Here is a 15,666-nt window from a genome sequence, read left to right as displayed (position 1 = left end):
TCATACACAACGGAATTATACAGCTACAGAGAAAGAAACATTAGCCGTATACTGTACACAAATTTCGAGTTTATTTCGGCAAAGCGCCAGTAACAGTCTTTTCGGATCATGCGGCTGTTGGTAGACTTTACTCGGGGAAAAACCTAACGCCCAGGTTAATAAGATGGGCTTTAAAACTCCAAGAATATAATCTAATAATAAAATATAAACCGGGTAAGGAAAACAATGTAGCTGACGCACTTTCTCGTATAAAACTGGACGATGAAGGTAATGAACTTAAATGCGCTGTGTTGACTTCAAAAATTTTAGATTCTAGAGATACAATTATTGCTGAATTGAAAGCTGATCCAGAATTTGGAAGTATCTATGCATATTTGAAAGACCGCCGAAAGCTTTGAGCACACAGATATCGATGTGATAAGAAATAGAGCAGAAAACTATGAAATAATAGATAATTTATTATTTTATACGAAAACAACAAACGAAAATCTCGAGTACAAACCAGTCATTCCAGCCTCGTTTCGATTAAGCATTTTGAAGGAATTACACGACGCGAAAACAGCGGGTCATTTTAAAGTCAGAAAGACTTTAAAAAGGGTACGCGAGGCGGTATATTTCCCCCAATTATACAAAATAGTAACTGCGTATGTCAGGTCCTGCAATCAATGTCAGTTAATAAATGATATTAATTACAGCCCGGCCGGGTACTTAAATAGCATTCGCGCTACATTTTCGAATGAAATTTTAGGCATAGATCTTCTTGGTCCTTTCCCCCAGAGTGAGTTAAATAAAAATCGTTTTCTTTTAGTAATTGTAGATCATTTTTCAAAATGGATAGAAATTGTTCCACTTAAACGCGCGTCAGCCAAAACAGTCGCAGATGCATTCTTACACAGATACATTTTAAAATACGGTGCACAGATAAAAGTCATTAGCGATAACGGTAAACAATTCATTAGTCAAATATTTGAAAACATATGCACTGGACTTGGCATACGCCATATCAAAATGGTTCCGTATAGACCACAGGCAAACATAGCAGAAAGAGTTAATAAAAACATTGTAAAAATAATTCGAAGTTATGTTAGCGCACATCACAAGCGCTGGGATGGCTACATAAATGAGTTAGCTTATTCTTTAAGAACGGCAAATCACGATACTACGGGAAAAACCCCAGCAGAATTATTTTTAGGACGAAAGTTAATTACGCCATTAGATAAATTATTCTTTGTGCAACAAAGAGAGCAAGAATTTAAACAGAAAGACGTGCAAACACTTATTGACCAGGCGGTTAAAAGCTCGGATACGGCAAGAAATAGGCAAAAATTATATTATGACAGAAAACGCCTTGAAGCAGATTTTAAAGTTGGGGATAAAGTGTTGAAGCGGAAGTTTTCTTTATCAAGTGCCCCAGACAATTTTACTGCAAAGTTAGCTCCAAAATTTGAAGGCCCCTATGTAATTCAGGAAATCAAAGGAGTCGTATTGTACCTTAAGAACGAGAGAGGGGAAATCTGTAAAGCAAGTCCCGACCAGGTGAAAAAATATTATAATCAAAATGATTTTGAAATCCTTAAAAGTTTCTTGCAGGACTCAAGCGTAAAAGAAGTAGAAGGTCCAGAAGTAACGTCACCCGTTCCACCACCCAAGAAGCAGAGAACTGAAGAGAAACCTAGCCCTTCTACAACCCATGCGACGGTACCGAAAAGAAGAAACGAAAACTTTCAGACTCCAGCATTTAAGAAAAACAAGAAAGCAAAGCCGCCGCGTAAAGAAACCTTCGTAAAGAGGAAAACACCACTTACAACGTATCGCAGTAGAAATTCTACATCGAGGAGAACGCTCCCAGGGCCAGAGAGTCAGGTGCAAACAAGGCCGCCGTTCCCGATAATGAAAAGCCAGCAGGAGGAACGAAAAGACCACCACCAACAGAAGAAATTCAAGCATGACTCCAGACCGGAGAACACCAAGACCAGCCGTCCAGGGGAAAAACGGAAAAGACAGCAACCCGACGACTACCACTCCAAGAGGCCAGCATGCAGAGGGCGAAAAAGAAAAAGTAACGTGGACGACACTCGGAGGACATTAAGGAGAAGACTGACGTCCATGAAACCTATAACGTGGGAGCAGTTCTGCCAGAAAAGAATGTCGGAGTTCCAATCATCGAAAACTCAAAGATAAGTTAAAATCTTCTATAAAATTTTTTTATTTTGTTCCGAAATGTTATGCGTAAATACAAAGTTCTATGTTTTGACGGAAGTCAATGTGTCTCGGTTGAGACTTAGTTTTGTTTTCCTATATTTAGCTAAGGCAAAAGTACTATTTTCTTTAAGTATAAAATCTAAGAACAAGCAGTTTCTGTTGGTCGAAAGACTAATTCTGTTATGTTAAAGCTAAAATTTGGCCGAAGATAAAAATACTTCGTATTCTTGTATTAATAAGAACTTTAGTTTCAGTGCCGCCAGCTTGGCGAAGAATGAGTAAAGTAAAAATTTATTTTTCTCTTATTCATTTTATGGTAAATTGTAAAATCATATGTATTAGAATTTTGTAAATATACATAAATACTTGAAAGTTATGTAAAAGTATAATTTAGTCTAGAAGCATAAAATTTTAGATGCTAAAAGTAAATGCTCAAAAGCAATGAATTCAAATTTAAGTATTAAACTGTAGATAAAATCATGCTTTAGAGCGAAAGCCTGCATGTCTAAAGATGAATGAGGGGGAATTTAGAATGAATGTGTTTTGTAGGGTTCTCCACCTACACTTGAATTTTAAGAATGTTAATCCTAGCTCATCGAGTTGTAGAATGTCGAGTAAGGTGTGTCTATTTGGTCGTTGAATTCTAAGAAATCATTGTGGTTAGGGGAAGTGTTGCAATACTAAAACACGAATATTCCAGTTTGACACCACACATGGTGGAGAGCCAGGGTAAAGTTAAATTCATGTTTGAATACTTGAATGAATGTGATGGTGTTGGTGTATTTAATTATGGCAAAGCACACGAGGGCTATCTGCCTAAAGGGAGGGATGCCTTTCGTGGAGGACTTTCTAAGGGAAACTGGCTCGTATACACGTTACACATGGGGAAAACCACGAAAACGCCCATGCAGCCAGCCCGTTCGCGGGATTCGAACCTCAGACCGAACTAGCAGTGTTCTGCGTCTTTACCGCTCGGCCGCTGGTGAGCCGTTGAATGAATGTGAATTAGGCAGTAACTAAGGAAAATAAATCGTTCAAAAACAAAACTTATTCAGTGTCAAGAATGTGTAAAATATAATGTATTTAGAAAAATACTGATACTTATTTCTTCCAGATGCTGGAAGAAAGAGAACAGATTGATTGCTGAAGTCCAGGAAAGGTTGTAAGAAGAGAGAGTTATATAAGTATATACAGAAATTTATTCTACCTTTTGTAAGATAACAGATTTTTTTTTTTTAATGTAAACGAGGCTTTTAAAATTTAGTTCAGAATTGTAGAAACTTTTCAACAGGTCGTTTGTAGGACCTGCTTCCAAGTTTTCCAAATTCTGGCAGCGGCAAATGTAGGGTTTATATTTATTTTAATTAACATTTATTTTAAGTTTAAACTATCTTTCCTGTCAAGCCTTACTTTCCCCTGGAATTGCCAATGCCAGAGTATGTAAATTTTAGTAGAACGCGCAAGGATTCAAATTGTCAGCGGAAGTAATCTGAGTTAAATAGAAGGTAAACGAGTTCGAAAGTGTGCTTTCTTGCTTCACAAGCGTGGAGGTGGCTAGTTAGAAATTGAAGAACCACGTGTTTCGGCCTGTGTGCTTGCCTCGGCAGATTGTTAATCTTTCAACGTAATATTCAGAAGTTTGCTGAATAATCAGCGGTATTTTAGAACGCGGTGAGGTTAGTTACGTTTAGAGAGCCTCGTAGTTAGTCACTTATTACTATTCTTTTCTTAGTTTCTTATTTTTATTTTACCGCCGGGTCGGCGTAGTTTGTGAGCGTCAAGAGCACGCATTTGTAATTTCTAAAGGTTGAATAAAAAGGAATTTAAACCCTTCTCAAGACTTTGGTCTATTTCCAGTTCTCAGCAGTCACCACTTTGTTGCGTGCAGGTTGGAAGAGCGCAACTTTACAAATTTAATAAAAAATCTTTTTTTTTTTTTATTTTCTAAAATTTTAAAACATTTCAGTTTTACTTTATTACTTTATTACTTTTTAATATGCAATTTTCACAAAAAACATTTTTTTACTTTACATTATTTACACAATTTTGCAACAGAACACACATTTAACATTACAAACAAGTCTACATTTATTCACAATAACCACTTAACTCTACTTCAATCAGAGTACTCTTTTTATGATTTGCAGAGCAAACTTACATCTCTTGATTGGCTCAGCTACTAAACTCCCTACCATAAATAGTTGGTCAGTTAAAATTAAAAACTTGAATTACATACTTTTAGGATATTCTTTGATTTTTCTAGTTTTATATTTAAATATTTTAATATTAAAGTTTACAAAATTTTTAATAAAACAAAGATAGCAGCTTGGCACTCAACTTTACTTACATTAGCGACATCTATATAATTTGCAGAACACTTACATCACTTAGGAAATACTTTTGCAGACCCCAACGCTAATATGGTTGGTAAATTAGAATTAAAACTTACTATTTACTTGCTTTTAAGAATTTTTTAAAGTATTTTTTATGTAGTTTTTAAGTATTTTCTAGATATGTAATTACATTTTTAAGTATATATTTGTGTTTTTATAAATTATGAATTAGTTCTTTTTAGTTTCTTATTGGTTTACATAAATTATGTCTAGTTCCTTTTTAGTTTCTTTTTGATTGATATCCATATTCGTGTCGGGGAGGTTTCTGTAGACAAGGGTTTCTAAAATGCATTGGTTTCTAAATTAATTTTTTAAAAAATTTAATTTAATACTAGACTTTACATTGCTTATTTCTCAAAATACTTCATTATTGGTATTTTCCTTTAATTTTTAATTGCTAATTTCTAAGGGTACCACTTTATTGGTATTTCTTTTTGGACTTTCTTAACTATGTATTTACTTTTGGTTTTGACTTTTAGCCTTCCTTGCATGAATGACGAAACACGAATTGAATGATTGAAGAGTTAGGTTTGGATGCAACTTGCCCTTGATAAGTCTGTCTCCTGCTTGCTCAACAGTCATTCACTTATGCATTTTTTTAAAATTTTTAGATTATTTTAATTTGCTAAATTGGTGAATTTATTTTCATGATTTGGTTTTGCACTTGATTTACTTATGCTATCTGAATTTAATTGATATTGTAGATTGGTTCGCAAATTAAAATTAAAATTAAATCCTTTATATGTTAGCGCTTTTTTTAATTATTTTAACTTTAATTTTGCTTTTTTACGTATATACATGTTTGTTAAAATTTAAATTAAAATTTATATTTATATATATATATTTAATGCATTTAAATTCAAATGTATAGATACATATGAATTTAATGCAATTAAAATTTAAGAATGCATCCAAGTATATATTTTACACGAAATGCTAATATATATGTATATACATATATATGATAGGTTAAAATATCATTTATGCAGAAAACAGAGATTATCTCCAGAATGATAAAAAAAAATTATGATATTTTTATTTCAGGAAGACGAAAAAATGACATGAAGCTGATATTTTTTCGTCACACACATATTCAGAAGCTTCTTTCTATACAAAAGCTGAGGGAAAGAAACATATCAAAAGAATTTTAAAGCTTTAAAATTTTACGTGATGATGGCTTTTGTTTAAGAAATTTTGTATTATGTATTTGTATTAAATCTGTATTACATGAAACTGATGGAAATGCTATCCATCCAACAGTTATATGTTGGCAATAATTATTGAAATACAATTGTAAAAATTATTTTAAAGGGAAAAAACTTTGCAGTATATAGCACGCAACAATATACCATCCTATGTTACTACATTTACGCGGCACGTTTTAATAAAATACACTTTTTGTTAATAACAAGCCACATTACAAATAGAGAACGTATAGCAAAAGTGTAGCAGAATGCGAGCGCCACCTAGTGATGAATTTCGCGAAAGTCACTGAAAACTGGGAACCGGAATTTCGTTTAGTCTGGCAGGCCTTGAGTGTAAGTTGGCCTTGGTCAGACCAAAGAGACACATTGTGTCTTAGAAATTCTTCGATCGGACATCGCTGGTGGTTCTTGAGGCAAAAACCGGTAGAAGTTTCACCTCTAGTTGGCGCTATATGCTATATGGAAAATGCATTATAAAGTTGAAACTTAATAAACATAGATGAATATATATATTATATATATAACATAGATGAATATATATATTATATAGAATTATATATCAAGAAATTGTATTCTTGCGATGAGGACTTGAAAATTATTTGCAAAGTGCGCTAATACTAGTTAGTTTCTTTAATTACGGCAAAGCCTCGAGGGCTATCTGCCTAAGGGGAGGGATGCCTTCGTGGAGGACCTTCTAAGGGAAACTGGCTCGTATACACGTTACACATGGGGAAAACCACGAAAACACCCATGCAGCCAGCCCGTTCGTGGGATTCGAACCTCAGACCGAACTTTCAGTGTTCAGCGACTTTACCGCTCGGCCGCTGATGGGCCCCGCGCGCGCTAATACTAGAATAATGAAAATGCGTTGAGAGTAATAATATGGGTTGCAGTAAAGTACAACAAAGTCCTATTCCCGCTTTGGATAATTCAAAACAAAAGTCCTAATACTTTGCCATTTTAAATCACAGTCTTTAGTCTAATATCTGTTAAGACACAATAACACGCCGAATAAATACTAATTCAGAAGTCAAACAACAAAAATCAGCGTTAATTTACAAAATTTTCACAGGACTAGTTTCGATGGTTTTACCGAACCATCATCTTCAGCTGCAAAACCGCAAATGAACAAGATAGGAAATAATGTTTAGATAAGATAAGAAAGCCTGAACAAGAATAAGCAAGTGGCGCCATCTGTTGGCGAAACCAGAACTAAAACATAATTTCTCTAAAAGCCGAAGGCAAATTTGGATTAAACTAGAACTGAATAGCAGGATCAATAGAATTCATTGTTAACAATGAATTCTATTGATCCTGCTATTCAGTTCACTTTTGAACTTGAGACTTGCAATTCTCTTCCGTTTCTCGACATTCTGGTCACACGTAACACATCCAACTTCAGTACTACAGTTTACCGTAAACCTTCATCGGTTTGCCTTCCACCACACTTTAAATCATGTCATCCGACTAAACAAAAGTTAGCTTCATTTTATTCCTATGTTTTCCGTGCTCTTCAAGTTTGCTCCTCCAAACTAGCCCTTGATGAAGAACTAAATTATTTAAAAGCAATAGCTATTGACAGGGGCTTTTCACCCAACATTATTAATCAAGCAGTTAAAAAATTCTCATCTCAACACACTAAAAGCCACACTCTTATTTTAGGAGATTATAAAAATTCTGTTGTCATTCCCTTCTTTCCATCAATTAGCTATAAAGTTGCACATATTTTGCAGAAATTTAACTTTCGGGTTGTTTACTCTCCCATCAATAAAATTCCAACTTCTATACTCAAGGACCCCATTCCGGATATGAATTCCTGGGGTATTTATACGATTCCTTGCCAGTGCGGTTTAATTTACATTGGCCAAACTAAGAGAGCCTTAAAATTTCGCGTCAAAGAACATGAGGCATATGTTAGAAAAAAGGAAACACAACAGTCTTCTGTAGCAGCAACAGTCTTCTGTTGCTCAAAATTGTTGGTCCGAAAATCACACTTTCAATTTTTCTGCTGCCAAAATTATTCAAAAAACATCTTCCATTGGAGAACTGGATTTTCTAGAGGCATTTCACATTCATAAAAATCTTTCTTTCTGTTCTAGTTAACGATCCTAATTCCAATCCAAATTTGCCTTCGGCTTTTAGAGAAATTATGTTTTAGTTCTGGTTTCGCCAACAGATGGCGCCACTTGCTTATTCTTGTCCAGGCTTTCTTATCTTATCTAAACATTATTTCCTATCTTGTTCATTTGCGGTTTTGCAGCTGAAGATGATGGTTTGGTAAAACCATCGAAACTAGTCCTGTGAAAATTTTGTAAATTAACGCTGATTTTTGTTGTTTGACTTCTGAATTAATATCTGTTGCTTTGATGTGATTTATTAACTATAAGCAGGGGGCAAAAAACGAGGTTATTGCACTTTTGGCCTGCGTTGGAGAAGTTTAATATGCAGGGTTATGATGAACAGTACGAGGACGCTTGAATGGATGTACAATTGTTTGATCATAATTTGCGAGTTGTGCTATATGATGATGTTCTGAATTTTGTACTCTTCTGAAGAAATTATGCGCGGTCATTATATTTGATCTATTAGAAACACAGTCCATTTTCAAATCCAACTAATATTTCTATTAGTTCGACTCCAATTTGGATTTTGTCTACAAAGGATTTTGAATTTTTGTATGATTACAAAGTATTTTAGCTTTCGTAAGCCATTCCGTTATAGGTACGTTGTAAAGCTACTATAAAGAGTTCTAAGACTACTATATATCTCTAGTAGTTCTTGTATGTTGGTTTCTTTAGAGCTTGTAGTAAAAGTTTCGAATATTCTTCGGAGAACAGCCTTAATTGCGCCAACTTGGCTGCTTTAAGGGTATGGGCGACATTTCACTATGCCAACGGAAGTTAAATGTCATGTGAGGAATTGGAGCTAGGGAGAAAAGGAAAATATATTGGGAAAAGCTGGATTAAGATGTGTTTGTGTCTGTTTGGTAACTGATTGCTAATTTAATTATGTTATATTGCTAAATTAGCATTAAAAGTGAAGTAATGTGCACTTATGACGAAAATGCAGGGTAATTACTTTTGGATTGCTTCAGTATCATTCCTTACCGTAAAATTCTTCCATCCTGGATCTTTTGTGGCTTTTAGCAGCGCAGGAAATTCTTTTTCATTTTTATCTGGGCTTGTGATTATATGGTGATGTTATTTTACTTTTTGGCTTATTCCGAGGATATTCAGGACAACCTTTATAAGCCGAAATGTGATTATCGCCACAAAGGACACATTTATCTGGTCCCTGTTCTTTCGTATGAGTGCATTCCCATGTTTTATGGTATTCCGCGCATTTCATGCACCTGTATTTGTTATAGTATGTCGCCTGGCTGTATCGATATCTCTGGCATCGATGACACTGCGTTGGTCCTGGTTTAGATTTGTAGCCTTCCACTACGACCCGCATTGATCGGAGATATTCAATTTTCAAAACACGTTTTCCTTCGGGTGTTCGTTGTACCTCAACCAGGAACATTGGAACATTGAAAGCGGAATAATATTTCCGTCTTGGTACTTCATTAGCAGTCTTATTTTCCCGAACGGGATATTGAGTGTTTTTAGTTCGTCTTCAATACCTGATATTTCTGTATTAGTCAGTATCTTTTTTTAGCACAAACTGTTCAGGTTTGCAGCGAAGTGCTCTAGCAAAGTCACTCACACAAAAATAGTGCTGAGATGAACTAGCAGCGTTACTTCTATTTGACACAAATGTTATTCTCGCGTAGTGTAAAAGTAAATTTTATGGAAATTGGATTTGCAAACAAAAACGATAATACAAATTGTTGTGCACAGGTTGGAAAAAAAAAAAAAAAAAAAAAAAAGGAATAATTTTCTATAAATTTCCGAATGTAAATAGTAAACTAACAAACTCTTCTTTTGGATATAACGTTCTTGTTAACTGATAAGAGTACTATGAATTAGAAAATATGTTTCTTCACGAATGTGCATTACAAGCTCTTTACTAGTGATTATAATTTGCTATGTAAGTATATTTCTTATTTTCTGTTAATTATTTAATTTCGGCTTATTATCGCAGTTTAGGAGTTCATATATGTTTTAATGCAGAGGGTTATAAATTTCGTTTAGGGAAAGTATGTGAGATATGAATGTCAGTACTGTGTTGTTAATTCATTTATTAATTCATCTTTTTAATAAATTTAATCGAGTTTCATAAAAGAGCGTGTCGTAGGGGTTCTGTTGATAATAACAATCAGAAACTTTTGTGACGCTGACTGAGAATTGTAATCATATTCCTAATTAAAATAATATACAGCCATATAATCTGCATCATTAAAAAATATCATTGAGATCTTTTTTAAGACTGTCAAATGATGCTGTATTGTCTGAAATATTACATACAAAATCTTTGTAGACAAATCAATATTTGAAATGCATAAGAAGTACAATGATATAATATTTTAACGTTATTTTCTCAGGTTGTTCTAATTACAAACTTATATGTGGCACATGATATGCATTTTTCTTTCAGGTAATATATCAGAAAGATCACGATTAAAACCATCAAGAGTATCACATTTCGTCTATGTATGTGTAAAATATTATTATGTCTTTGAATTATTGTTAGGGGAGCTTCCTGGAGTACCGAAGGGCCCGGGTTTGAATCCCGAAGAAGGCATGGATGTTTGTAAATGTATAGTGTCTTTGCGGTATACGAGCACTCTAAATATATATTGAGCTGAAAGCCCTCTCGAGAAATTGGTGATTGGGGAAGAAGGGTGGGAGATCCTCGGACCCATCCCCCAGGGTGTTCTCCATCAAAATTGGGGTAGGAACTGAGCGAAGTCGTACTGTCACCTGTATGGTGCTCAAGGCTCTTGCCAGTGACAGGCTCAATCTTTCTCTCCTTGCCACGAATAATTTCGTGGGCTTGTCCTGATGTTACTGCCAGAGAAGTGAGAGAAGTCACAACGCAAGAACACAACAAATTATTGCTTGTTTTGTAAGGATTTAAGTTTTACTAACGTTCGTTTTATTTTAAATCTTTACTATCACTTCTTATTTTCTACTTCCGGCCAGAATTAAAAGCTTTAACTTATTTATGCAAATTTGTCTTGCGAACGCCAAGTACTTAAGTTGTGGCTTTTTGCCAAGCATGAGAGAGGAAGGAGTGATTAGGAGCAGGCCGCTTGCCATAGCAGTTTTACTCGGCCCAAGGCCCAAGGCGATATTTTCCGGAGTACCTTTGCAACTTAATGCAATTACCTCCACAACTTCGTTAAGAAAACTGAAGTAATTAAGAAAAAGCACTGGCTAAAGGGGAATGAAGGACACCGTTAAGGGTTTACGGGGAAAGAAGAGAATAAGGAGTCCACGCTAAGGACGAGAAATTCTTTCTGCTTTCAATTTGTTGTACAAAATTGAAAGAGAGAGAGGTGATGAATAAGGCGAATTCCTGAATGCATTGCATTAATGGAATCGGGAAGGTTGGAAGACAATCAGCCGAGAAACATAATTTTCCAGGGCTTGGGAAAGGTATATTAGGTAATACGGAAAACCGCAGTAGTTGCTAATGCCTTGGGGATGGGCTGGAGGGGGGGAGAGAGTATAACGACTAAAGCTCGAAGCAAGGGATGGAGGAGCGAAGAGGAGGGGGGAAGGGGATTCGAGAGGCGAAAAAGTTCTCCTACCGCCCGTGGCGAAGGAAGAATAGGAGCAACTTTTGGAGCGGAAAGAACCGTGAAGAAAGTTAACTGTAAAAAAGACGGAGAAGTTTTAAGAGAGCTAAAGGGAAGACAGGCGAGGAAAAGTGGTTTAAGTTGGAGAGGAGAGGTGGATTAAAAAGGGGGGAGAAATAAAAATAGGGACAGGATTAAACTGGATTACCTGATTAAAGATGATAACTGAAGATATGCAAGCTTGTACATTTATATGCAGATTGCTGGAAACAAAAATTCATATTATAAAAGTGTTTGGAGTAGCATTGTGAAAGAGATAAATTTTGATGATTAGAATAATTATTTAAATTTTAATAGTTAAATAGTTTAAGTAGGTTGATAAAGTATTAAAGAATCTTTAAAGCTATTATAATTTTGAATTTTAATTGTCTGGACCGTGTTTTATGAAAAGATGAGGTCTTGGCAAGTGGAGGAGCATGTTAACTATAGCAGTACGGATATAGAACCGAGAAACGAGGCCGAATTAGGTCCGGCGGGCATGTAGTAATATAGAGATAATTAAGGGTCGCCGGGTTAGGCCCGTGAAGTGCTAGTTAATTTTAAAAATTTTTAGAAAGAATTCCTAGTCAAGCAGACACCTCCGCTTTGGCTTCCTAGGAAAGATGTTGAATGTTCTATCTAGAACGCTCCTAGGTCGCTTAGCTGAGCTGGGCTCAGTTGGATCATAAGCAGGAAGTGAGTGCAAGACTGGGTTTTCGATCTGTGATAATCTATTAAAGAATTTGGCCGAATTTTGCCGGAAAAAGGCATCAAGGGGTAGAATTTTGAGATCGTTATGAAGCACTTCATTACGGACGAAATAATGAGCATTTGTCAGAATACGAAGCGTGACGCTCTGGAATACTTGAATTTTCTTCAGGTGGCTATTGGCGGCAGTTGACCATACGACAGCTGCGTAGGTCAGGATTGGAAGGATGGTGCTTTTATACAGGAGGATCTTGTTGTTGAGAGAGAGGTTGCTGGTTCTTTTTAGAAGGGACATCAGTTGAGTTCTTGTAGTACGGGCTTTGGATATTGCATAGTTGATATGTCTATTCCAGAGCAGCTTCGCATCCAGATATACTCCCAGATATTTGTATGAGTCCACCCAGGGTACATTTTCTTCAAATAATCTGAGTGGAGGGAGTTGACTATGGACATTCTTCTTTCTGGAAAAGAAAACTGTGGCGGCACTTTTTGCGACATTAATTTTGATTTTCCAGGTAATGAGCCAGGACTCCAAGTCTGTTAAATACAGCTGTAGGTGATTGAGAGTGGCATGTAGTGTTGAGTGCTGTGAGATGATGGCTGTGTCGTCTGCATAGAGTGCTAGATCGACACTTGGTGTTTGTGGTATGTCATTTACATACAAGTTGAAGAGCGTAGCGCTAAGAATTCCTCCCTGAGGCACCCCCGCCAGGATAGGACGAGGAGAAGAGACAGAATATTTAACTTTGACAGAAAAGGTACGGTTAGTGAGGTAAGAGTGCATTATGTGCACAAAATTTGCCGAAATTTCAAGTCGCATGAGCTTGAATAAAATTCCGATATGCCAACACCTGTCGAAAGCCTTTGCTACGTCTAAATAAACAATAGCTGTAGGCTTTCCACTGCGAGATCCTGTGTGAATGATTTCAACTACCCTCAGTAGCTGGGCCTGAGTTGAGTGTTTAGCACGAAAACCGAATTGCTGAGGAATAATAATATTTCGGTTTCGGCAGAAATCATTCAGGTATCTAAGCAGTATAGCTTCGTAAATTTTACTAAGTGAAGACAGGAGGCTGATCGGTCTATAATTTTGAGGGACCTTTGGGTCCATTCCAGGTTTTAGAATAGGAATGACTAATGCATTCTTCCAGCTATGAGGATAATATTTTAACCTTAGCATTGAGTTTATCAAAACTGCTAGGTAAAATGTGAATTTTACTGGTAAATTTTTAATCATGCGATTAGAAATCCTATCCAGGCCAGGTGCTTTTGCAGGGGTGAGATTTTTGACAAAGGCAGAAATCTCAGTCATTGTTGTGGTGATGGGTTCCTCAGAAGTTGTATCTGAGGAAAGAAATTCTTCAACTTGGTGTTGGACTTCATGCGTATGCTCTGCACAGGAATCGAACATGAGTCCAGTGTTAGGTGAAAATTGTGTTTGAAGGTTGTCCGCTATGCGTTCAGCTTTTTCAATGTCTGTTAATGCCATCCGGTCATTGACCGTGCCCATTAGGGGGGGAATGTCGTGTTTTGGTTTGCGAAGCCGTGCGCTAGCAACCCAGAGGCTATTATCAGAAGTCTTTAAGGACTTAAGGTCGTTTGCGTATTTTTCGTCTGTGTATTTCTTAATGTCAGACTTGATCTCATTCTGGATCCTTCGCAGTTGCACTCGAAAGTCTTCCAAACGTGTATTTTGCCAATCTCTGCGAAGGCGGTTTTTAATTTTGATTTTTTCTTTAATGTGATCAGGTAATTTATAATAATTTTGCCTGAATTTGGGTTTGGAAGCTGCTGTAAATGCGCTTCCTAGGGTTTGGTTGAGCCTGTCAATGGCTAAGTCAACCTCCTGATTATCGTTAATTTTGATAGGGGGGAGAATACCATTTTCCAAGACATACCGAAAGTTGTCCCAATTTGTGGAGACTTGCGCCGGTAAATTTTGGTTAATTTTGGATGTTTTAAGGGTGAGGTGAACCGGATAATGGTCAGAGGACAATTCCGGAATCACTTCGATCGAATAATCTACTGGAATATTTTTAAATAAGGCCAAATCAATAATGGAAGGAGCACCTAACCCCCCAGGAAACTGGAAATGGGTAGGTGTGTTTGGCGCAATAATTTGGATACGGGCGTCCTGAGCCCAAATTTTGAGTTTATCGCCATAGTTGTTGGCAGTGACACAATCCCAACTTCTATGACGGGCATTTAGATCTCCTGCGATAATCAGGTTATTTGCAACACCACTTAATTTTCTGAGATCAGGGATAAATGCAGGTCCCTGTCTCGGAGGCATGTAGCAGGACGCTACTGCTATTGGGGGACAATTTGGAATATGAATTTGTACTATAGTCGCTTCTAAGGCCTCCAGTGGTGGCGTGGGTATCCTAGAATGTTTTAGGGAGCGTTTTACATATATGCTAGTACCGCCACTAGCACGAACAGTGTCACTGATGCATACCTCTCTGTCATTTCGGTAGCAGAAATAATTCGCGATGTTCGCACTAAGTCCCTCAACCAGATGTGTCTCCTGAACGAGGAAGAGGTCCATGTGATGCTCATTAATAAAATCCCGGACTTCGTGAATCTTCTTCTTGATTCCATTGGCATTCCAGTAGGAGATCAGGAGAGTATCTTCACCAGTTGCACAGTTGAACGTGAAGCCTTTAGTTCAGGAGGCCGCAGTATGCCTCGTAAATATAAAATGCTCTCTCAGGCCCCGTGGAGACATTTCGGAGCCTAGGGAGAGCATTTCTAAAAGCTTCAAGGAGAATCTGATGTTCAATTCCAAATTCAGAGGCTATTTGGAAAACGCTCCTGAGAGTATCTGTGCAGCTGCCATCATCTACAGTTGGGGCTGGAGCCTGGGCCGGTGGTGTTGGCTGGAGGAGAGGACTCTGCTTCTGTGCTTGCTTCGGAGCTTGCTTCGACGCAGGAGCTTGCTTCTGTTCTTTTGTAGATGATGGTAGTCCGGGATTTTTCCGTCCGGAAACGACATCACTAAAAGAGGGGTCCGTGCTGCTATGTGGAGCTTTAACCGGAGCCGGTACAAATTTTGAAATCCTGCTATCCGATCTAATAGGGGGGTTTTATTCTTATTTGCTGGGTTTCTGGGGCAGTGAAACCAGTTGGCTGCGTGCCGCCCAAGGCAGTTCGCGCAGGTGTTAGCTTCCTCCGGGTCTCTGGTGCATTGGTACGCGTAATGCGGTCCGGCGCACCTCAGACACCGGATTGGCAGTGTGCACACTGCGGAACTATGGAAGAAGCCCTGGCAGCGCCAACACTGGCTCGGCCCCTTCTTCCCGATGTGCTTTTCGAATTTAATTTCTATGCCGAACATTGACGTTTCTTCAAAGATATCATAAACGTTTAAAGATGGGTTCAGTTGAACTAAAAATAATGGCATGGGATAGCGGGACCTGTGCCTACGGAGTTG

This window comes from Stegodyphus dumicola, chromosome X1 (assembly GCF_044657685.1).
Source record: "Stegodyphus dumicola isolate Sdum_Otavi_A_Nest chromosome X1, ASM4465768v1".
In the NCBI taxonomy this organism is placed as follows: domain Eukaryota; kingdom Metazoa; phylum Arthropoda; class Arachnida; order Araneae; family Eresidae; genus Stegodyphus; species Stegodyphus dumicola.
The sequence above is the reverse complement of the archived record's forward strand: the minus strand, read 5'-3'. Positions refer to the sequence as shown.